Below are 22,853 nucleotides of genomic sequence, written 5' to 3' on the forward strand. Positions count from 1 at the left end.
TCCGGAAGGTTGTTTGTGTCCTCCTTAGTGAATACCGAACCAAAGTACTTGTTCAATTGGTCCGCCATTTCTTTGTTCCCCGTTATGACTTCCCCTGATTCTGACTGCAGGGGACCTACGTTTGTCTTTACTAACCTTTTTCTCTTTACATATCTATAGAAACTTTTGCAATCCGTCTTAATGTTCCCTGCAAGCTTCTTCTCGTACTCCATTTTCCCTGCCCTATTCAAACTCTTTGTCCTCCTCTGCTGAGTTCTAAATTTCTCCCAGTCCCCGGGTTCGCTGCTATTTCTGGCCAATTTGTATGCCACTTCCTTGGCTTTAATACTATCCCTGATTTCCCTTGATAGCCATGGTTGAGCCACCTTCCCTTTTTTATTTTTACGTCAGACAGGAATGTACAATTGTTGTAGTTCATCCATGCGGTCTCTAAATGTCTGCCATTGCCCATCCACAGTCAACCCCTTCAGTATCATTCGCCAATCTATCCTAGCCAATTCACGCCTCATACCTTCAAAGTTACCCTTCATTAAGTTCTGTACCATGGTCATTGAATTAACTGTTTCATTCTCCATCCTAATGCAGAATTCCACCATATTATGGTCACTCTTCCCCAAGGGGCCTCGCACAACGAGATTGCTAATTAATCCTCTCTCATTGTACAACACCCAGTCTAAGATGACCTCCCACCTAGTTGGTTCCTCGACATATTGGTCTAAAAAACCATCCCTTATGCACTCCAGGAAATCCTCCTCCACCGTATTGCTTCCAGTTTGGTTAACCCAATCGATGTGCATATTAAAGTCACCCATGATAACTGCTGCACCTTTATTGCACGCACCCCTAATTTCCTGTTTGATGCCCTCCCCAACATCACTACTACTGTTTGGAGGTCTGTACACAACTCCGACTAACGTTTTTTGCCCTTTGGTATTCTGTAGCTCTACCCATATAGATTCCACATCGTCCAAGCTAATGTCCTTCTGAACTATTGCCTTAATTTCCTCCTTAACCAGCAATGCTACCCCACCTCCTTTTCCTTTTATTCTATCTTTCCTGAATGTTGAATACCCCTGGATGTTGAGTTCACAGCCCTGATCATCCTGGAGCCACGTCTCCGTAATCCCAATCACATCATATTTGTTAACATCTATTTGCACAGTTAATTCATCCACCTTATTGCGGATACTCCTTGCATTAAGACACAAAGCCTTCAGGCTTGTTTTTTTTAACACCCTTTGTCCTTTTAGAATTTTGCTGTACAGTGGCCCTTTTTGTTCTTTGCCTTGGGTTTCTCTGCCCTCCACTTTTCCTCATCTCCTTTCTGTCTTTTGCTTTTGCCTCCTTTTTGTTTCCCTCTGTCTCCCTGCATTGGTACCCATCCCCCTGCCATATTAGTTTAAATCCTCCCCAACAGCACTAGCAAACACTCCCCCTAGGACATTGGTTCCGGTCCTGCCCAGGTGCAGACCGTCCGGTTTGTACTGGTCCCACCTCCCCTAGAACCGGTCCCAATGCCCCAGGAATTTGAATCCCTCCCTGCTGCACCACTGCTCAAGCCACGTATTCATCTGCGCTATCCTGCGATTCCTACTCTGACTATCACGTGGCACTGGTAGCAATCCCAAGATTAGTACTTTTGAGGTCCTACTTTTAAATTTAGCTCCTAGCTCCTTAAATTCATTTCGTAGGACCTCATCCCTTTTTTTACCTATGTCGTTGATACCAATGTGCACCACAACAACTGGCTGATCTCCCTCCCTTTTTAGAATGTCCTGCACCCGCTCCGAGACATCCTTGACCCTTGCACCAGGGAGGCAACATACCATCCTGGAGTCTCGGTTGCGGCCGCAGAAACGCCTATCTATTCCCCTCACCATTGAATCCCCTATCACTATCGCTCTCCCACTCTTTTTTTCTGCCCTCCTGTGCAACAGAGCCAGCCACAGTGCCATGAACTTGGCTGCTGCTGCCCTCCCCTGATGAGTCATCCCCCTCAACAATACTCAAAGCAGTGTATCTGTTTTGCAGGGGGATGACCACAGGGGACCCCTGCACTACCTTCCTTGCACTGCTCTTCCTGCTGGTCTTCCATTCCCTAACTGGCTGTGGACCCTTCACCTGCGCTAAGAACAACTCGCTACACTTGCTACTCACGTCATTCTCAGCATCGTGGATGCTCCAGCGTCAATCCACCCTCAGCTCCAGCTCCGCATCGCGGTCCGTCAGGAGCTGGAGGCGGATACACTTCCCGCACACGTAGTCGTCAGGGACACTGGAGTCGTCCCTGAGTTCCCACATGGTACAGGAGGAGCATAACACGTGACCGAACTGTCCTGCCATGACTTAACCCTTAGATAGGCAACAACCATGCTAAAGTTTACTCACTGTTATAGAAGAGAAAAAAGAAAAACTACTCGCCAATCACCAGCCAATCACTTACCCCCTTGGCTGTGACGTTACCTTTCTGTTTCTTTCTACTTCTTTTTTGCCTTCTCCCTGTCAGTACGTGCTGAGATTCTATCTGTCCCCGGTGTTGCGAAGGATGGGTCTGGCCAGGCTGCCGCGGAACGCTCCGAGCAGTTGGACCATGCCTCAGCACCTGTCCTTCGTGGAAAAGTTTTTCAAGAAAAACACCTTTGACCTTAAGGCCATAAAGCAGTGATCGGCATGCAAGGTCCTGGACACCCTACGGAAGAAGGAGATGATGGATCCTGTCGGACGGTTCCCTGAGCAGACTGTCGAATTCGTTTGGCAGAATGTCTCATCGCCAGAGCTTTCACACAAGCACCAAGACGTAGCTTGGTTGGCGGTGAGAAGGGCCCTACCCGTCAGATCCTTCGTGCACAGCCGGGGTTTCAGAGACACGGCACTCTGCCCCCGAGTTGGTTGTGGTGCGGACGAGACTGTCATCCATCTCCTTTGGGATTGCCCCTTTGCAAGGCAGGTCTGGAAGGAGAGGCAGTGGTTGCTGTCGAGGTTCATCCCGAGCAGCTCCGTAACACGGGACTCTGTGCTCTACGGACTGTTCCCAGGGACACACACCGAGACAGGCATCATCTGCTGCTGGAGAGCCATCAGCTCGGTGAAAGACACACTTTGGTCTTCCCGAAACTTGCTGGTCTTCCAGAGCAAGGAGATGTCCACGGCCGAGTGTTGCAGACTGGCGCAATCCAAGGTCCAGGTTTGCGTGGTGAGGGACGCACTAAAGATTGGTGCAGTCGCCGCAGAGGCACGGTGGGGAAGAGCCACAGTTTAAGGCCCTTCCGCCACGGTAAACCCAGGGGATGGAATCAGACCCCCCTCGGGCTGTACTTGTTAATCTGCTTGTATACCTAGAGCACCATGTACTGAAAAACACCTGTGTTGTGCCATGTATAATGAATGACTCTGCACTGTTTAGTAACTTGTAAAGAAATGCAAATGTATCCCCATCCGGTCTATGTACTACATTCATCTGCATAGTGCTTCGTGATCGTTATTGAAATGTATTTCTGGAATCTAATGTAAACCTGTTCTCACCTGCTCCATGTAGAACCCTCATTTGCAAAGTACTACATGTAACGTGATTTACGGATTGAACTAAACTGTACCTTGAAATGAAATGCACGCTAGTGCATTGTATCGAACTGCTGTCAGCATCCAACGAATTGTATGGAATTGCTGACCGCAAGGTACTGAGCTATTTTCCAGTGTATTGTGAAAATTTTATATGAATAAAGTCTATTTTTGGGGAAAAAAAGCATCTCGTCTCTGAGTCAGAAGGTTGTGGGTTCAAGTCCTACTCCAGGGACTTGAGCACAAAAATCCAGGCTGACACTCCCAGTGCAGTGCTGAGGGAGCGCTGCACTGTCAGAGGTGCCGTCTTTCGGACGAGACGTTAAACTGAGGCCCTGCCTGCTCTCTCAGGTGGACGTAAAACGGCACTATTGTGACGAATAACAGGGGAGTTATCCCCGGGATCCTGGGCCAACAGTTATCCCACAATCAACATAACAAAAACGAATCATCTGGACATTATAACATTGCTCATTGTGGGAGCTTGCTGTGCACGAATTGGCTGCCGTGTTTCCCACATTACAACAGTGACTGCACTTCAAAAGTACTTCTGGTTCACTAATGTCGTTTAGGGAAGGAAATCTGCCATCCTTACCTGGTCTGGCGTTTTTATGTGACTCCAGACCCACAGCAATATGGTTGACTCTTAACTGCCCTCTGAAATGGCGGCTCACCACCAGCTTCTCGAGGAAAATTAGGGATGGGCAATAAATGCTGGACTTGCCAGCGGCACCCACATCCCAGGAACGAATTTTTAAAAACCCTCCGTAAAACCTTGCTTTTGACCAAACTTTTGGTCATCTGTCTTGTGTGGCTCGGTGTCAAATTTTGTTTCGATAACGCCTCTGTGTAGCACCTTGGGACGTTTTACTATGTTGTAGGCGCTATATAAATGCAAGTTCTTGTTAACCAGTAAATTCTATTGTTAGGTATTCGTTTAACACAACCAGGATTGACAACAAAGCGGGCCTGAATATGTTGTCCCCACCCCCACTTCATAAATCTGTACCTTTAACCAACAGCAGGATTCTTTTTGGTGTTTTTCGCTGGAGAGAAAGAATGACCGTACATTTCTGTCGTGCCTTTCACATCCTCAGGACGTCTCAAGGCGGTTCACAGCCCACGTTAAACCGAGGCCCTGTCTGCCCTCTCGTGCGGAGGCCAAAGATCCCTCGGCACTATTCCGTAGAAGCTGCAGGGGAGTTCTCTCTGGTGACCTGGGGCCGACATTTAACCTTCAACCCATATCACTCAATCAGATTATCTGGTCATTATCGCATTGCTGTTTATGGGAGCTTGCTGCTGCGTTTCCCAACATTACAACACTGACTGCACTTCAAAAGTGCTTCTTTGGCTGCAAAGCACTTTGGGATGTCCTGAGGTCGTGAAAGGCGCTATATAAATGCAGGTTTTTCTTTCCTTTCTTGGATGTGTAGTCCCTGTTGCAAAGTAGACAAACATGCACATCCGCACTGTGCAGAGCAAGATCCCACAAACCGCAGCGAGATAAATGACTAGATAATCTGTTTTAGAAACATAGAAAATAGGTGCAGGAGTAGGCCATTTGGCCCTTCGAGCCTGCACCGCCATTCAATAAGATCATGGCTGATCATTCCCTCAGTACCCCTTTCCTGCTTTCTCTCCATACCCCTTGATCCCCTTAGCCGTAAGGGCCATATCTAACTCCCTCTTGAATATATCCAATGAACTGGCATCAACAACTCTCTGCGGCAGGGAATTCCACAGATTAACAACTCTCTGAGTGAAGAAGTTTCTCCTCATCTCAGTCCTAAATGGCCTACCCCTTATCCTGAGACTGTGACCACTAGTTCGAGACTTTCCAGCTGGGAAACAACCTCTCAGCATCTACTCTGTCAATCCCCCTCAAAATCTTAAATGTTTCAGTGAGATCACCTCGCATTCCTTCTAAACTCCAAAGAGTATAGCCCCATCTACTCAATCTCTCCTCACAGGACAACCCTTTCATTCCAGTCATAATCATCATAAGGAGTCCCTCGGAATCGAGGAAGACTTGCTTCCACTCTAAAAATGAGTCCTTAGGTGGCTGAACAGTCCAATATGAGAACCACAGTCCCTGTCACAGGTGGGACAGATAGTCGTTGAGCGTAAGGGTGGGTGGGGAGTCTGGTTTGCCGCGCGCTCCTTCCGCTGCCTGCGACGAGACTCGAGGTGCAGAGCACCCTCCCGGATGCACTTCCTCCACTTAGGGCAGTCTTTGACCAGGGCGGAAATGCTCCTGATATATATACTCCTTGTGCACTCTTTCATCCACTCGTTGGAAGAGGCTGGCTAGAGCACCCACATGTACTAAGCTCTTAAGAACATAATAAATAGGAGCAGGAATAGGCTATTTGGCCCCTCGAGCCTGCTCCGCCATTTAATAAGATCATGGCTGATTTGATCTTGGGCTCCACTTCCCTGCCCACACCCCATAACCCTTCACTCCCTCTCAGCGATGAGACTCGAGGTGCTCAGCACCCTCCCAGATGCACTTTCTCCACTTAGAGCGGTCTTTGGCCAGGGACTCTCAGGTGTTAGTGGGGATGTTGCACTTTATCAGGGGTGTCCTTATAACGTTTCCTCTGCCCACCTTTGAAGCATGGGCCTTACGCTAAACATCCGTAAGACAAAGGTCCTCCACCAGCCTGTCCTCGCCGCACAGCGCTGCGCCCCAGTCATCAAGATCCACGGCACGGCCCTGGTCAACGTGGACCATTTCCCATACCTCGGGAGCCTCTTATCAACAAGATCAGACATTGACGACGAGATCCAACACCGCCTCCAGTGCCCCAGTGCAGCCTTCGGCTGCCTGAGGAAGAGAGTGTCAGCACAGTAATCTGTCTAGTGAACCTTCAGTGCACCACCTCTAAGGCAAATATATCCTTCCTTTGTTAAGGAGAACAAAACTGTACACAATGCTCCAGGTGTGGTCTCACCAAAGCCCGATATAATTGCAACAAGACTTCCTTACTCTTCTGAGCTGCAGAAACGCCCAGCAGTGTACAAGTACCGTTCTTGTCCTTCCAAATGTGGATTGTGTGTGGCGGGAGCAGCTTAACAGCTGACACTGGGCTGATGCAGTGGGAGGGAACGACATCTTGTGTTGTTGGTTGTGGGAACCAGCTTGAGTTGACTCATTCAAGCTCTGTTCCGGCTGGTGTACGTGAAAGCGCTGGTGTCCCCAGGCCTCGGGCAAACCTGCTGGATTCAAGGATGGGCCACCACCTTACATGCAGACTTTAGCAAATCCGGAAGGTTTGTTCTGGGGTTCCATTGCTGCTTGACGTGCCATTGACACCAACATTGAGGCAACTTAGAGCCTCACACAGACTGAGCGTGGTCTGTGTCCTAACTCGCACCAAGTCCCGCTCACCCTTCACCCCTGTGCTCGCTGACCCACATTGGCTTCCGGTCCAGCATCGCCTCGATTAAAAAAAATTCTTAGCCTTGTTTTCAAATCCCTCCAATGGCCCCGCCCCTCCCTGTCTCTGTAACCTCCTCCAGCCCCACAACTATTTGAGATCTCTGCGCTCCTCCAATTCTGACCTCTTGCATATCCACGATTTTAATCACTCCACCATCAGCGGCAGTGCCTTCGGCTGCCAAGGTCCTATGCTCTTGAATTCCCTCCCTAAACCTTTCTATCTTTCTCTCTTCCTTTAAGACACTTCTTAAAACCTAGCTCTACCACCAAGATTGTGGTCACCAGCCCCTAACGTCTCCTTACTGTGCCTTGATGTCAGATTTTGTTTGATAACGCTCCTCTGCTTGGCACCTTGGGATGGTAAAGGTGCTATATGTTGAAAGATTTTATTTTCCACAGTGTATTTGAATGAATATGTTAAATAAGCCTGGTGACAAATTACTAGTTCCAATAGTCCTTTTCGAGGTTTGCTTTTATGTACTGAATTTCATTTGCACTTCAGATTCTATGTCTCCATTTCATATCCTGCAGATTAATACACTATTCACACATGGTGATATATTGAAGTACAACACAGTGCGCCAGAGACTAATGAGGGTACAGTAGCATAGTGGTTATGTAAGTGGACTAGTAATACAGAAAGCTGGACTAACCTGGAGGCGTGAGTTCAACTCCCACCACTTCAGTTAGTTAATAAATCTGAAATAACAAGCTAGCAGCATTAATGGTGATCGTGAAACTACCGCACTGTTGGATAGACCCATCTGGTTCACGAATGTCCTTTCGAGAAGGAAATCTGCCCTCCTTACCTGGTCTGGCCCATATGTGACTAACGCTTAACTGCTCTCTGAAATGGCCGTTCTGTCGTATCAAAAAACAACTGCTACGATGGCTCAAGGAGGGGGCTTACCACTCCCTCTTCAAGGGCAATTAGGGATGGTCCACCTTTGCCAGCGATGCCCACATTCAATGAATAAACAAAATAATAGGATTTGTATTCGCTCACCTTGTGTGTCCTTTCATCCCTTTTATTATTCCATATATTGTCTTCCTGGAAGTTTAGAAGCTTTCTTTTCGTGTTAACTGGAGTATTGCATCCTAGTTCTGGAATCACAGAACCATACAAACCAGACTGAGTCTATTGAGCTCATCGCGCCTGTGCCAGCTCTTTGAAAGAGCTGCCCAATTAGTCCCACTCCCCTCTGCTCGTTCCCCGTGGACCTGCAAATTTCTCATTTTCAAGTATTTATCCAATTCCCTTTTGAAAGTTACAATCGAATCTCTTCCTTGCCCTTTCAGGCAGTGCGTTCCAGAGCATAACAACTCGCTGCAAAATTGTTTTTCCTCGTTTCCCCTCTGGTTCTTTTGCCAATCACCTTAAATTGATGCCCTCCGGTTACTGACCCCCGCTTGCCAGTGGAAATAGTACCTCTTTATCTACTCTCATCAAAACCCCTCAAAACCCCTCACGAGTGAGGTTTCTCATCATTGTTACTTGTTACAGGCCTACTTAATCTCTGTTTAATATCGCCGAGTCACAGTGGGAAAGTGCTGATTGGAGACTGGTTCTCCCCACCCACTCCCTCCTCCCACACCTCAACACAAGAGTCAAGGGTGAGTTGTCCCACGATGCTCAAGTGCACCTCCTGGTGGACAGTTTTAGTGTTGTTGATAGACCCTGGAAACATCAACCAGAGTTCCTGCTTCTGATCACGATCCAGTGAATTCCTGCGCTGTGCAAGTGTGTGTCGTGCATGTCCGTGTGTGCATGTGTGCGTGCGCGCTTGTGTTTGTGCACGTTTGTGTCTGAGCATGTGTATGGTGAATCGGGTATGACTGGGATTCCACTCTCCGTTGTTCAATAGCTCATTTACACTTTTAACTTTACCCGTGTGCCCCCTGGGCTCTGGGCTGTGTACGTTACCCGCGTGTACTCTGGGCTCTGGGAAGGGTACGTTACCCATGTACCCTTTGGGCTCTGGGTTACCAGCGTGCCTCCTGAGCTCTGGGCTGTGAACATTACCCGCGTGCCCCCTGGGCTCTGGGTTGTGTATATTACCCGCGTGCCCCCTGGGATCTGGGCATAGTATTTTACCCACGTGCCCCCTTGGCCCCGCGCTGTATACATTACCCATGTGCACCTGAGTTGTGTACATTACCCGCGTGCCCCTGGGTTGTGTATATTACCTGCGTGCCCCTGGGTTGTGTATATTACCCATGTGCCCCTGGGTTGTGTACATTACCCACGTGCCCCTGGGTTGTGTACATTACCCGCGTGCCCCTGGATTGTGTATATTACCAACGTGCCGCTGGGTTGTGTACATTACCCACGTGCCCCTGGATTGTGTATATTACCCACGTGCCCCTGGGCTGTGTACATTACCACGTGCCCCTGTGTTGTATACATTACCTGCGTGCCCCTGGGCTGTGTACATTACCCGTTTGCCCCGGGCTGTGTACATTACCTGCGTGCCCCTGGACTGTGTACATTACAAGCGTGCCCTGGACTCTGGGCTGTGTACATTACCTGCGTGCCCCTGGGCTGTGTACATTACCTGCGTGCCCCTGGGCGGTGTACATTACCCGTGTGCCCCTGGGTTGTGTACATTACCCGTGTGCCCCTGGGTTGTGTACATTACCTGCGTGCCCCTGGGCTGTGTACATTATCCGTGTGCCCCTGGGCTGTGTACATTACCCGTGTGCCCTTCGGCTGTGTACATTACCCGTGTGCCCCTGAGCTGTGTACATTACCCGCGTGCCCCCTGGGCCTTGGGCTGTGTATATTACCCGCGTGCCCCTGGGCTCTGTACATTACCCGCTTGCCCCTTGGGTTGTGTACATTACCCGCGTGCCTCCTGTGCTCTGGGCTGTGTACATTACGCATGTGCCCCTGGGCTGTGTACATTACCCGCGTGCCCCCCCGTGCTCTGGGCTGTGTACATTACCTGCGTGCATTCTGGGAAGGGTACATTACCCGTGTACCCTTTGGGCTCTGGGTTGTGTACGTTACCAGCGTGCCCCCTGAGCTCTGGGCTGTGAACATTACTCGCGTGCCTCCTGGGCTCTGGGTTGTGTACATTACCCGCGTGCCCCCTCGGCTCTGGGCAGAGTATGTTACCCACGTGCCCCCTGGGCTCTGGGCATAGTATTTTACCCACGTGCCCCCTTGGCCCTGTGCTGTGTACATTACCCGCGTGCCCCTGGTTGTGTACATTACCCGGGTGCCCCTGGGTTTGTATATTACCCATGTGCCCCTGGGCTGTGTACATTACCCACGTGCCCCTGGGCTGTGTACATTACCCACGTGCCCCCTGGGCTCTGGGTTGTGTACATTACCCGCGTGCCCCCTGGGCTCTGGGCAGAGTACGTTACCCACATGCCCCCTGGGCTCTGGGCATAGTATTTTACCCACGTGTCCCCTTGGCCCTGCGCTGTGTACATTACCCGCGTGCCCCTGGTTGTGTATACTACCCATGTGCCCCTGGGCTGTGTACATTACCCACGTGCCTCTGGGCTGTGTACATTACCCGCGTGCCCTTCGGCTGTGTACATTACCCGTGTGCCCCTGAGCTGTGTACATTACCCGCGTGCCCCCTGGGCCTTGGGCTGTGTACATTACCCGCGTGCCCTTGGGTTCTGTACATTACCCGCATGCCCCTTGGGTTGTGTACATTACCCACATGCCTCCTGTGCTCTGGGCTGTGTACATTACCCACGTGCCCCTGGGCTGTGTACATTACCCGCGTGCCCCCCGTGCTCTGGGCTGTGTACATTACCCGCGTGCCCCGGGCTGTGTACATTACCCGCATGCCCCGGGCTGTGTACATTACCCGTGTGCCCCTGGGCGGTGTACATTACCCGCGTGCCCCTGGGCGGTGTACATTACTCGCGTGTCCCTATGCTGTGTATATTACCTGCGTGCCCCTGAACTGTGTACATTACAAGCGTGCACTGGGCTCTGCGCTGTGTACATTACCTGCGTGCCCCTGGGCTGTGTACATTACCTGCGTGCCCCTGGGCTGTGTACATTACCTGCATGCCCCTGGGTGGTGTACATTACCTGTGTGCCCCTGGGCTATGTACAATACCCGCGTGTCCCAAGGTTATGTACATTACCCGCGTGCCCCTGGGCTGTGTACATTACCCGCGTGCCCCTAGGTGGTGTGCATTACCCAGGTGCCCCTGTGTTATATACATTACCCGCGTGCCCTGGGCTGTGTACATTACCCGTGTGCCCCGGGCTGTGTACATTATCCGCATGCCCCAGGCTGTGTACATTACCCGCGTGCCCCTGGGCGGTGTACATTACCCGCGTGCCCCTGGGCGGTGTACATTACTCGCGTGCCCCAATGCTGTGTACATTACCCGTGTGCCCCTGGACTGTGTACATTACAAGCGTGCCCTGGGCTCTGGGCTGTGTACATTACCTGCGTGCCCCTGGGCTGTGTACATTACCTGCGTGCCCCTGGGTTGTGAACATTACCTGCGTGCCCCTGGGCTGTGTACAATACCCTCATGTCCCTTGGTTATGTACATTACCTGCGTGCCCCTGGGCTGTGTACATTACCCGCGTGCCCCTGGGCTGTGTACATTACCCGCGTGCCCCTGGGTTATGTACATTACCCACGTACCCCTGGGTGGTGTACATTACCCATGTGCCCATGGGCTCTGGGTTGTGTACATTACCCGCATGTCCCTTGGTTGTGTACATTATCCGCGTGCCCCTGTGCTGTGTACATTACCCGTGTGCCCCTGGGCTGTGTACATTACCCATGTGCCCCCTGGGCCTTGGGCTGTGTATATTACCCGCGTGCCCCTGGGCTGTGTACATTACTCGCGTGCCCCTATGCTGTATACATTACCCGTGTGCCCCGGGCTGTGTACATTACCTGCGTGCCCCTGGGTTGTGTACATTACCTGTGTGCCCCTGGGCTGTGTACAATACCCGCGTGCCCCTGGGCTGTGTACATTACCCGCGTGTCCCAAGGTTATGTACATTACCCGCGTGCCCCTGTGCTGTGTACATTATCTGCGTGCCCCTCGGCTGTGTACAATACCCGCGTGCCCCTGGGCTGTGTACATTACCCGCGTGCCCCTTGAGTTGTGTACATTACCCACATGCCTCCTGTGCTCTGGGCTGTGTACATTACCCACGTGCCCCTGGGCTGTGTGCATTACCCGCGTGCCCCCTGTGCTCTGGGCTGTGTACATTACCCGCGTGCCCCTGGGCTGTGTACATTACCCGCGTGCCCCTGGGTTGTGTACATTACTTGCGTGCCCCTGGGCTGTGTACAATACCCTCGTGTCCCTCGGTTATGTACATTACCCGCGTGCCCCTGGGTGGTGTACATTACCCACGTACCCCTGGGTGGTGTACATTACCCATGTGCCCCTGGGCTCTGGGTTGTGTACATTACCCGCATGCCCCTTGGTTGTGTACATTACCCGCGTGCCCCTGTGCTGTGTACATTACCCGTGTGCCCCTGGGCTGTGTACATTACCCGCGTGCCCTTCGGCTGTGTACATTACCCGTGTGCCCCTGAGCTGTGTACATTACCCATGTGCCCCCTGGGCCTTGGGCTGTGTACATTACCCGCGTGCCCCTGGGCTGTGTACATTACTCGCGTGCCCCTATGCTGTGTACATTATCCGCGTGCCCCGGGCTGTGTACATTACCTGCGTGCCCCTGGGTTGTGTACATTACCTGTGTGCCCCAGGGCTGTGTACATTACCCGCGTGCCGCTGGGCTGTGTACATTACCCGCGTGTCCCAAGGTTATGTACATTACCCGCGTGCCCCTGTGCTGTGTAGATTACCTGCGTGCCCCTCGGCTGTGTACAATACCCGCGTGCCCCTGGGCTGTGTACATTACCCGCGTGCCCCCTGTGCTCTGGGCTGTGTACATTACCCACGTGTCCCTGGGCTGTGTGCATTACCCGCGTGCCCCCTGTGCTCTGGGCTGTGTACATTACTCGCGTGCCCCTAGGCGGTGTACATTACTCGCGTGCCCCTATGCTGTGTACATTACCCGCGTGCCCCGGGCTGTGTACATTACCTGCGTTCCCCTGGGTTGTGTACATTACCTGTGTGCCCCTGGGCTGTGTACAATGCCCGCGTGCCCCTGGGCTGTGTACATTACCTGCGTGTCCCAAGGTTATGTACATTACCCTCGTGCCTCTGGGCTGTGTACATTACCCACGTACCCCTGGGTGGTGTACATTACCCATGTGCCCCTGGGCTCTGGGTTGTGTACATTACCCGCGTCCCCCCCGGCTGTGTACATTACCCGCGTGCCCCGGGCGCTGTACATTACCCGCGTGCCCCGGGCGCTGTACATTACCCGCATGCCCCTGGGCGGTGTACATTACTCGCATGCCCCTATGCTGTGTACATTCCCCGCGTGCCCCGGGCTGTGTACATTACCTGTGTGCCCCGGGGTTGTGTACATTACCCGTGTGCCCCCTGGGCCATGGGCTGTATACATTACCCGCGTGCCCTTGGGCTCTGTACATTACCCGCGTGACCCTTGGGCTGTGTACATTATCTGCGTGCCCCTGGGCGGTGTACATTATCTGCGTGCCCCTGGGCGGTGTACATTACCCGCGTGCCCCTGGGCGGTGTACATTACTCGCGTGCCCCAATGCTGTGTACATTACCCGTGTGCCCCTGGACTGTGTACATTACAAGCGTGCCCTGGGCTCTGGGCTGTGTACATTACCTGCGTGCCCCTGGGCTGTGTACATTACCTGCGTGCCCCTGGGTTGTGTACATTACCTGCGTGCCCCTGGGCTGTGTACAATACCCGCGTGCCCCTGGGCTGTGTACATTACCTGCGTGCCCCTGGGTTGTGTACATTACCTGCGTGCCCCTGGGCTGTGTACAATACCCGCGTGTCCCTCGGTTATGTACATTATCTGCGTGCCCCTGGGCTGTGTACATTACCCGCGTGCCCCTGGGTGGTGTACATTACCCACGTACCCCTGGGTGGTGTACATTATCCATGTGCCCCTGGGCTCTGGGTTGTGTACATTACCCGCGTGCCCCTGTGCTGTGTACATTACCCGTGTGCCCCTGGGCTGTGTACATTATCCGCGTGCCCTTTGGCTGTGTACATTACCCGTGTGCCCCTGAGCTGTGTACATTACCCATGTGTCCCCTGGGCCTTGGGCTGTGTACATTACCCGCGTGCCCTTGGGCTGTGTACATTACCCGCGTGCCCTTGGGCTGTGTACATTACCCGCATGCCCCTTGGGTTGTGTACATTACCCACATGCCTCCTGTGCTCTGGGCTGTGTACATTATCGCGTGCCCCTGGGCGGTGTACATTACTCGCGTGCCCCTGGGTTGTGTACATTACCTGTGTGCCCCTGGGCTGTGTACATTACCCGCGTGCCCCTGGGCTGTGTACAATACCCGCGTGTCCCAAGGTTATGTACATTACCCGCGTGCCCCTGGGTGGTGTACATTACCCGCGTGCCCCTGGGTGGTGTACATTACCCACGTGCCCCTGTGTTATATACATTACCTGCGTGCCCCTGGGCTGTGTACATTACCCGTTTGCCCTTGGGCTGTGTACATTACCCGCATCCCCTTCGGCTGTGTACATTACCCGTGTGCCCCTGAGCTGTGTACATTACCCGCGTGCCTCCTGGGCCTTGGGCTCTGTACATTACCCGCTTGCCCCGTGGGTTGTGTACATTACCCACATGCCTTCTGTGCTCTGGGCTGTGTACATTACCCATGTGCCCCCCCGCGCTCTGGGCTGTGTACATTACCCGCGTGCCTCTGGGCTGTGTACATTACCCGTTTGCCCCGGGCTGTGTACATTACCCGCGTGCCCCGGGCTGTGTACATTACCCGCGTGCCCCTGGGTGGTGTACATTACCCGCGTGCCCCTGGGTGGTGTACATTACCCACGTGCCCCTGTGTTATATACATTACCTGCGTGCCCCTGGGCTGTGTACATTACCCGTTTGCCCTTGGGCTGTATACATTACCCGCGTCCCCTTCAGCTGTGTACATTACCCGTGTGCCCCTGAGCTGTGTACATTACCCGCGTGCCTCCTGGGCCTTGGGCTCTGTACATTACCCACGTGCCCCGTGGGTTGTGTACATTACCCACATGCCTTCTGTGCTCTGGGCTGTGTACATTACCCATGTGCCCCCCCGCACTCTGGGCTGTGTACATTACCCGCGTGCCTCTGGGCTGTGTACATTACCCGTTTGCCCCGGGCTGTGTACATTACCCACGTGCCCCGGGCTGTGTACATTACCTGCGTGCCCCTGGGCGGTGTACATTACCCACGTGTCCCTGGGCGGTGTACATTACTCGTGTGCCCTTATGCTGTGTACATTACCCGTGTGCCCCTGGACTGTGTACATTACAAGCGTGCCCCTGGGCTGTGTACATTACCTGCGTGCCCCTGGGTTGTGTACATTACCTGCGTGCCCCTGGGCTGTGTACAATACCCGCGTGTCCCTCGGTTATGTACATTACCCGCGTGCCCCTGGGCTGTGTACTTTACCCGCGTGCCCCTGGGCTCTGGGCTGTGTACATTACCCGTGTGTCCCTGGGTAGTATACATTACCTGCGTGCCCCTGGGTGGTGTACATTACCCGCGTACCCCGGATGATGTACTTTACCCGCGTGCCCCTGGGTGGTGTACATTACCCACGTGCCCCTGGGTGGTGTACATTACCCGCATGCCCCTGGGTGGTGTACATTACCCGCGTGCCCCTGGGTGGTGTACTTTACCCGCGTGCCCCTGGGTGGTGTACATTACCCGCGTGCCCCTGGGTGGTGTACATTACCCGCGTGCCCTCTCGGTCAGGGAAGTGTGCGATCGTGGTGTGGAGAGACCCAGCTAGGGGAAAGGAAGAAAACGTCTTTTAAGTTGAGCAGCTTTTTCCGTCACCAAAGTATTTCTGAGCAATGTTGTTGGGTAATTTTGAATAAGTGCAGCAAGGTTGCCGAGTGTTTGAGCTCGAAGTGAATTCTGAGACAACCGCTGCTTTAATTCACAAGCATTAAGTGTTATTTATAACACGTATATTCAGTTCTACAGGCGGTTAGCCTGCGGCCGTGGTAATAGAATAAAATGGAATGTAATTTCTTTCCCGTATCCATTTTGGATTTTATTCCTCTCCCCTCCCTCCTCCCCACCCAATGTGTCCCGGTCGATGATGTAGTGTTACAGACACCATCTGCTGAGCAGTTCTACTCCCCAGTGGTTACTCTCCATGTGTGAGCTCAGAGAATGTGCATTATTATTATGGAGCTCGATGCTATCCTCATGTGACACCCGCGCACTTTCCTGCGGGAGACATGGATTAACAGTTGGGAGTGGGTATGCTGGCCAGCTGCAGCATCATATGGCCGCACTTAGTTGACTCGGGACCAGGAGTCGAACCTGTGGCTCGTTTTCACTCTGGGCAACGCAGTTCCTTGTGGCCCATTGAACCCGGCGCAGGACTGGTCGGTCTGTCTCGGTTGACTCCCGCATTCTGTAACTTCCTCCAGCCCAACCCCGAGATATCTGTGTTCCTCCAATCCTGGCACCTTGAGCATCTCTGATTTTAATCACTCCACCATTGGTGGCCCTGCCTGTAATGTATTTGCTTTGTGGGTTCTTTGCTTAAGAATTCATTGCAACACATTGCTATTGCGAGCTAATCGGTCGCCATTTAGAGCGTGGGCAGGAACATCAGCGGGGCCCAGGCACAGCGGAGGAGCAGGAAGGTCGGGGCGGAGGTGCAGTGAGAGATTGTGGCGGAAGTGCAGCGAATGTTTTGTGACGGAGGAGCAGCGGCGAGAGATCGTGGCGGAGGAGCGGCGAGAGATCGTGGCGGAGGAGCGGCGAGAGATCGTGGCGGAGGAGCGGCAAGAGATCGTGGCGGAGGAGCGACGAGAGATCGGGGCAGGGGTGCAGTCAGAGATCAGGGGCGGGAGATCGTGGCGGAGGAGCGGCGAGAGATCGTGGCGGAGGAGCGACGAGAGATCGTGGCAGGGGTGCAGTCAGAGATCAGGGGCGGGAGATCGTGGCGGAGGAGCGGCGAGAGATCATGGCAGGGGTGCAGTCAGAGATCAGGGGCGGGAGATCGTGGCGGAGGAGCGGCGAGAGATCGTGGCGGAGGAGCGGCGAGAGATCGTGGCGGAGGAGCGGCGAGAGATCGTGGCAGGGTGCAGTCAGAGATCAGGGGCGGGAGATCGTGGCGGAGGAGCGGTGAGAGAGATCGTGGCGGAGGTGTGACGAATGTTTGTGGCGGAGGAGCGGCGAGATTCAGTATAATGTGGATAAATGTGAGGTTATCCACTTTGGTGGCAAAACTGTGAAGGCAGAATATTTTCTGAATGGTGGCAGATTAGGAAAAGGGGAGGTGCAACGAGACCTGGGTGACATGGTTCATCAGTCATTGAAAGTTGGCATGCAGGTACAGCAGGCGGTGAAGAAGGCAAATGGCATGTTGGCCTTCATAGCTATGGGGTTTGAGTATTGGAGCAGGGAGGTCTTACTGCAGTTGTACTTAATGAGGCCTCACCTGGAATATTGTGTTCAGTTTTGGTCTCCTAATCTGAGGAAGGACATTCTTGCTATTGAGGGAGTGCAGCGAAGATTCACCAGACTGATTCCTGGGATGGCGGGACTGACATATGAGGAGAGACTGCATATACTAGGCTTGTATTCACTGGAGTTTAGAAGAATGAGAGGGGTCCTCATAGAAACATATAAAATTCTGACGGGACTGGACAGGTTAGATGCAGGAAGAATGTTCCCGATGTTGGGGAAGTCCAGAACCAGGGGTCACAGTCTAAGGATAAGGGGTAAGCCATTTAGGACTGAGATGAGGAGAAACTTCTTCACTCAGAGAGTTGTTAACCTGTGGAATTCTCTGTCGCAGAGAGCTGTTGAGGCCAGTTCATTGGATATATTCAAAAGGGAGTTAGATATGGCCCTTACGGCTAAAGGGATCAAGGGGTATGGAGAGAAAGCAGGAAAGGGGTACTGAGGTGAATGATCAGCCATGATCTTATTGAATAGTGGTGGAGGCTCGAAGGGCTGAATGGCCTACTCCTGCACCTATTTTCTATGTTTCTATGTAAATTGTGGCTGAGGTGCAGCGAGTGTTTGTGGCAGAGGAGCAGCAAGAGATCGTGGTGGAGGTGTGGCAAATGAGGGTGCGGGGCCCAGAAGAGACAAAGGCCCAGGGGCAGCACAGGTCTGCCCACACAGCGATATGTGCACGCACTAGGTCCGTGCAGCAGAGCAGGTCTCCAGTCATCTTGGTTTACTCTTGCCACTAGATAAAGACCTAGCTCTGTCAAGCCCGTGTGGTGGCTGATGTGCCACACGTTAAAAACTCCACGCACAGGCATCTTCCACCCCTGGAGTTCAGGACTGGAACATCGGGTCCTCCATTGAAACATCTGTGAACTCATCCCTTTTGGTGTGGAAGCAAGTCATCCTCGTTAGAGGGACCGCCTATGATTATTAGCAAAGGCTTAACAATCACACTATACATTACCAGTTCAACCACCAGGCTCACAACTGCATACCTCATCGTGGATCGCCTGAACCCAACTGGCTGGGGTTTTATTCATCACATGACTGGCTAAGCCGCTCCTAAATCAACAGCTCTACAACTATTTTAAGTAACATTCAATCAAGTGCCCCCTTTTAGTAAGGGCACTAGAACCCACAAATTTCCAAATAAAACTTGAAAGAAAACTTAAATCAAATTCAACAGCTCTACAAACCTGTGAGCATACTCACAATGCATGCATTACAGTGCCTTCAACTGCCAAAGCCCTAAACTCTGGAAGTCCCTCCCTAATCCACTCCACCTCTTCTTTAAGACGCTCCTTAAAACCTACCTCTTTGACCAAGCTTTTGGTCATCTGCCCTAATATCTCCTTGTGTGGCTCGGTGTTTGACAGCGCTCCTGTGACGTGCTGTGGGACGTTATACTATGTTAAAGGCGCTATATGAATACAAGTTGTTACTGCTGCGGAACACGGGTGTTGTAATTGCTACTTGCAGCCCCGGATTCCCCCTCCCCCATCCCTCGAAGCCGGGGTAACCCAGTCCTGCACCTCTCTGCTTCTATTTAATACTCGCTGCTTCGTGCTCTTGGATTTTTGGGGTCCTTGAGTTTGGACGGTGCTGCTCTTAGAAAGAAAGAACTCGCAATTATACAATGTCTTTCACGGCCTCGGGATGTCCCAAAGCGCTTTACAGCCAATGAATTACCTTTGAAATGTAGTCACTGCTGAGATGTGCAGAAATACTCGAGCTGTCATCCTGCCGATGGCTCAATTGTAAATCAGCAGCATTGTAATGTCAGTAACTTGAGTCATATGCAAATTAAAGGGAACAGAGATTTAAATTTTGTATGTCACCCCATTGTATCCACCTCTGCAGCCAACAGAGACGCAAACAGGGTTTGATATCCCTAATTTGATGTACCTTTTAATGAGTGCGGTGTCTCCCCTAGCTTGCTGAGTCACTTCCTGACCTCCTTCCTCTGCGAGCTCTGTGGCCAGCAGGCGCTTGTCGAACATTTACCTGTTTAGCTGGTGATGGGTGGGGGTGAAGGAAAGAAACGAGTGGAATGAAAAATGTCTCAACACTGCAAGGAGTTAAATAGAGAGAGCCAAAGGGAGGGAGGGGAAAGAGAGACGGAATGACATGAGAGAGAGAGATAGAGAGAGGGAATGACAGAAAGAGAGAGAGAGAGAGAGAGAGGGAGAGAGACAGACGGAGGGAGGGGAGAGCGGGAAAGATAGAGGGAGTGAGAGACACAGAGAGTGCAGGAGGGAAGAGAGAGGGGGGCAGAGAGATGGAGAGAGACAGAGAGGGGGAACGATAGATGGAGAGAGACAGGGGGGGAGGGGGAAACGATATGGAGGGAGACGGAGGGGGGAGAGGGGGACAGATTATGGAGAGAGACAGAGAGGAGGGAGAGGGGGAAAGCTAGATGGAGAGCGACAGAGAGGGGGGGGCAGAGAGAGCGAACGATATGGAGAGAGACGGGGGGGGGGAAGAGGGGGAAAGATAGAGACACAGAGTGCAGGAGGGAAGTGAGAGACAGACGGGGAGAAAAAGAGGAAGGGAGAGAGGGGGGGGAGCGAGAGAGAGGAAGGTGAGTCAGACTGACAGAGAGGAAGAGAGACAGAGAGGGAGGGCAGAGAGAGGGAACGATAGATGGAGAGAGACAGAGAGAGGGAATGATATGGAGAGAGACAGAGAGGGGAGAGGGGGAACGATAGATGGAGAGAGACAGAGAGGGGGAGAGGGGGAACAATAGATGGAGAGAGAGACAGAGAGGGGGAACGATATGGAGAGAGACGGGAGGGGGAGAGAGGGGGAAAGATAGATAGAGAGAGACAGAGAGGGGGAGAGGGGGAACGATAGATGGAGAGAGACAGAGCGGGGGAGAGGAGGAACGATAGATGGAGAGAGACAGAGAGGGGGAGAGACAGAGAGGAAGGAGAGGAGGAAGATAGGGGGAGAGAGAGGGGGACAGATAGATGGATGGAGACAGAGGGAGGGGGGAGAGGGGGACAGATAGATGGAGAAAGGGAAGGAGACAGAGGGAAGGGGGAAGAGAGACAGACAGAGAGGGAGGAAGAGAGGGGGGAATGGGAGAGAGACATAGAGGGAGGTGGGGAGACGGGGAGAGGGGTAAGGAGAGACAGTGAGGGAGGAAGAGAGAGAACGAAAGATAGAGAGGAAGAGCGCAGTGAATCCTGCACCTATCTGTTTTTTTTTTCTCATCCAGAGTCTGTGCTCCTGGTCCGAATGCCCCTCGTAACAGTATTTCATTCATGGGAACCTGTACATTTGATGTGCAGAAAAAATACGTTTCTCAAATCATGTGAATGGTGCCCTTTAGTTGAGCGTACGTCAGTGCACCCAGTGTCTACCCAGACATGTGTAATTGCTGACCAATTTGACCGTAAACATATTTGACATGTTTTTGAATCACCTCCCTCCTCCGATGAGAGGCTCCACAAGTTGCCCGGGCTGATGTTGAGTTGTTGGTGTCTCTGGTGCATCAGTGAGCCTGAGCTGCTGCAACAGGGGCTGGTCGCTTGTCGGAGCAGCCCTCGGAGGGGCCCTGCAGCTATTTCTGTCGGTGGATGTGCATCAGCAAGTGGGTATTTTCTCTAGTGACGAGCTTACCTCAGTAGAGTCTCCTAGCGCGCACACACACACACACACACACACTCTCACTCTCTCGTTCCCAGTCAGACACCGGCTTGTGATTGATAGCAACACACAGCTCCTGCTCTGCTCACTGGTGACCTCAGCCATCGTGGACAAGGGGGATTTCCAGGATGTCATTGAATGATTAAAGATTCAAGAGGTGGCCGTGCCCTGCTCTCCCCACCGCTAAACACAGTTTTGTCATCTCTTCCTCCAGCAAATGTCCTACCCTTGGGTTTTATAACCGGAGATCCAGAAAGTGCTTTCGATTCACTTGCGCAGTCATTTAATGGGATTCGAAAGGTATTTATTTCCTCCTTATTTTGTTGCATGAATGTTTTTGAGTGATTATTCCACCCCCCCCCCCCTGTGCCTTTAGAAGATCGGTTTGCTCGAGTTCCTGCATTGTAAAAATGTAACATTCATAATTGGTGCTATTCAAGTCAATATCTGTGTATTTTTACCCCCAGCCAACTTTCCAGCTTTGTTGGACAGACGCAGAGTTTTCATTCTGTTTTTTTTTGTTCGTATTTCAAAAGTATTTCTTTTTGGTTTGGAGATGTTATCCTCCTCCCCCCCCCCCGCTGTGGAAGCCGACTGCTTACCGCGTTTTCACAGCGCTTTCACATTTCATGTTGAGCGTGCTAAAGGATATGAAATGCGCTGAGCTTCCTGTGATCTGGGTCTCGCTGCAGTCGCGTTGGTGAGAATCTTTGGCGATATCTCTTCTCTGCGAGGTGTCGACATTCTGCAACACCTCTGGAGAAGTTGCACCAGGGTCTGGCTGCAGCCGTCACCTGTTGCCTCTCCTGCCTGTGCATCACTCACCCACCACCCCCTGTGCAGTCCCTCAAACGCTCTCATCTGCTGTGTATAACTAAAAAAAAGACTTGCATTTATATAGCGCCTTTCACGACCCACCGGACGTCTCAAAGCGCTTTACAGCCAATGGTGTACATTTGAAGTGCAGCCACTGCTGTCATGTTGGGGAAACACAGCAGCCAGCTTGCACAAAGCAAGCTCCCACAAACAGCACTGTGGTACCGTAATGACCAGATCATCTGTTTTAGTGATGTTGATTGAGGGATAAATATTGACCAGGACATCACGGATAACTCCCCTGCTCTTCTTCGAAATAGCGCCGTGGCATCTTTTACATCCACATGGGAGGGCAGACGGGGCCACGGTTTAATGTCTCATCCGATAGACGGCACGTCCAAGTGTAGAGATACACATCTCTTACTGGGAAATCTATAACTCGATCATTTGCACTGCAGGCAAACTCCTTCCCTGTGTGCTATTTTTGTTTCTGTTCTTGGCTATCTGCAGTGTCCGGAATATCCCCAGGGTCAGTCTGTGTCCATGACCCCCAGGGTCAGTCTGTGTCCGTGATTCCCAGGGTCAGTCTGTGTCCGTGACCCCCGGGGTCAGTCTGTGTCCAGTGATCCCTAGGGTCAGTCTGTGTCCACAATAACCCCGGGGTCAGCCTGTGTCCAGTGATCCCCAGGGTCAGCCTGTGTCCGTGAACCCCAGGGTCAGTCTGTGTCCACAGTACCCCCAGGGTCAGCCTGTGTCCACAATACCCCCAGGGTCAGCCTGTGTCCGTGACCCCCATGGTCAGCCTGTGTCCGTGACCCCCAGGG

The 22,853-nt window shown here is 52.4% G+C and overlaps 1 protein-coding gene across 7 annotated transcripts in view; it reads left to right on the plus strand.

Moving 5' to 3' along the window:
* Nucleotides 1-22,853, plus strand: part of hivep2a (HIVEP zinc finger 2a) — a 238,518-nt gene that overhangs the window by 74,548 nt on the left and 141,117 nt on the right. For 2 of the 7 annotated variants that reach the window (XM_070889071.1, XM_070889073.1), the window contains exon 2: nucleotides 21,428-21,513. The exons of 4 other annotated variants lie outside the window; for them this stretch is intronic. The gene's annotated coding sequence lies outside the window, so the exon portion shown is untranslated. Of the gene's footprint in view, nucleotides 1-21,201; nucleotides 21,514-22,853 lie in introns of those variants that run through there. One more of the 7 variants, XM_070889070.1, reaches the window with a different exon arrangement.

Source organism: Pristiophorus japonicus, chromosome 9 (genome assembly GCF_044704955.1).
Source record: "Pristiophorus japonicus isolate sPriJap1 chromosome 9, sPriJap1.hap1, whole genome shotgun sequence".
Taxonomy (NCBI): domain Eukaryota; kingdom Metazoa; phylum Chordata; class Chondrichthyes; family Pristiophoridae; genus Pristiophorus; species Pristiophorus japonicus.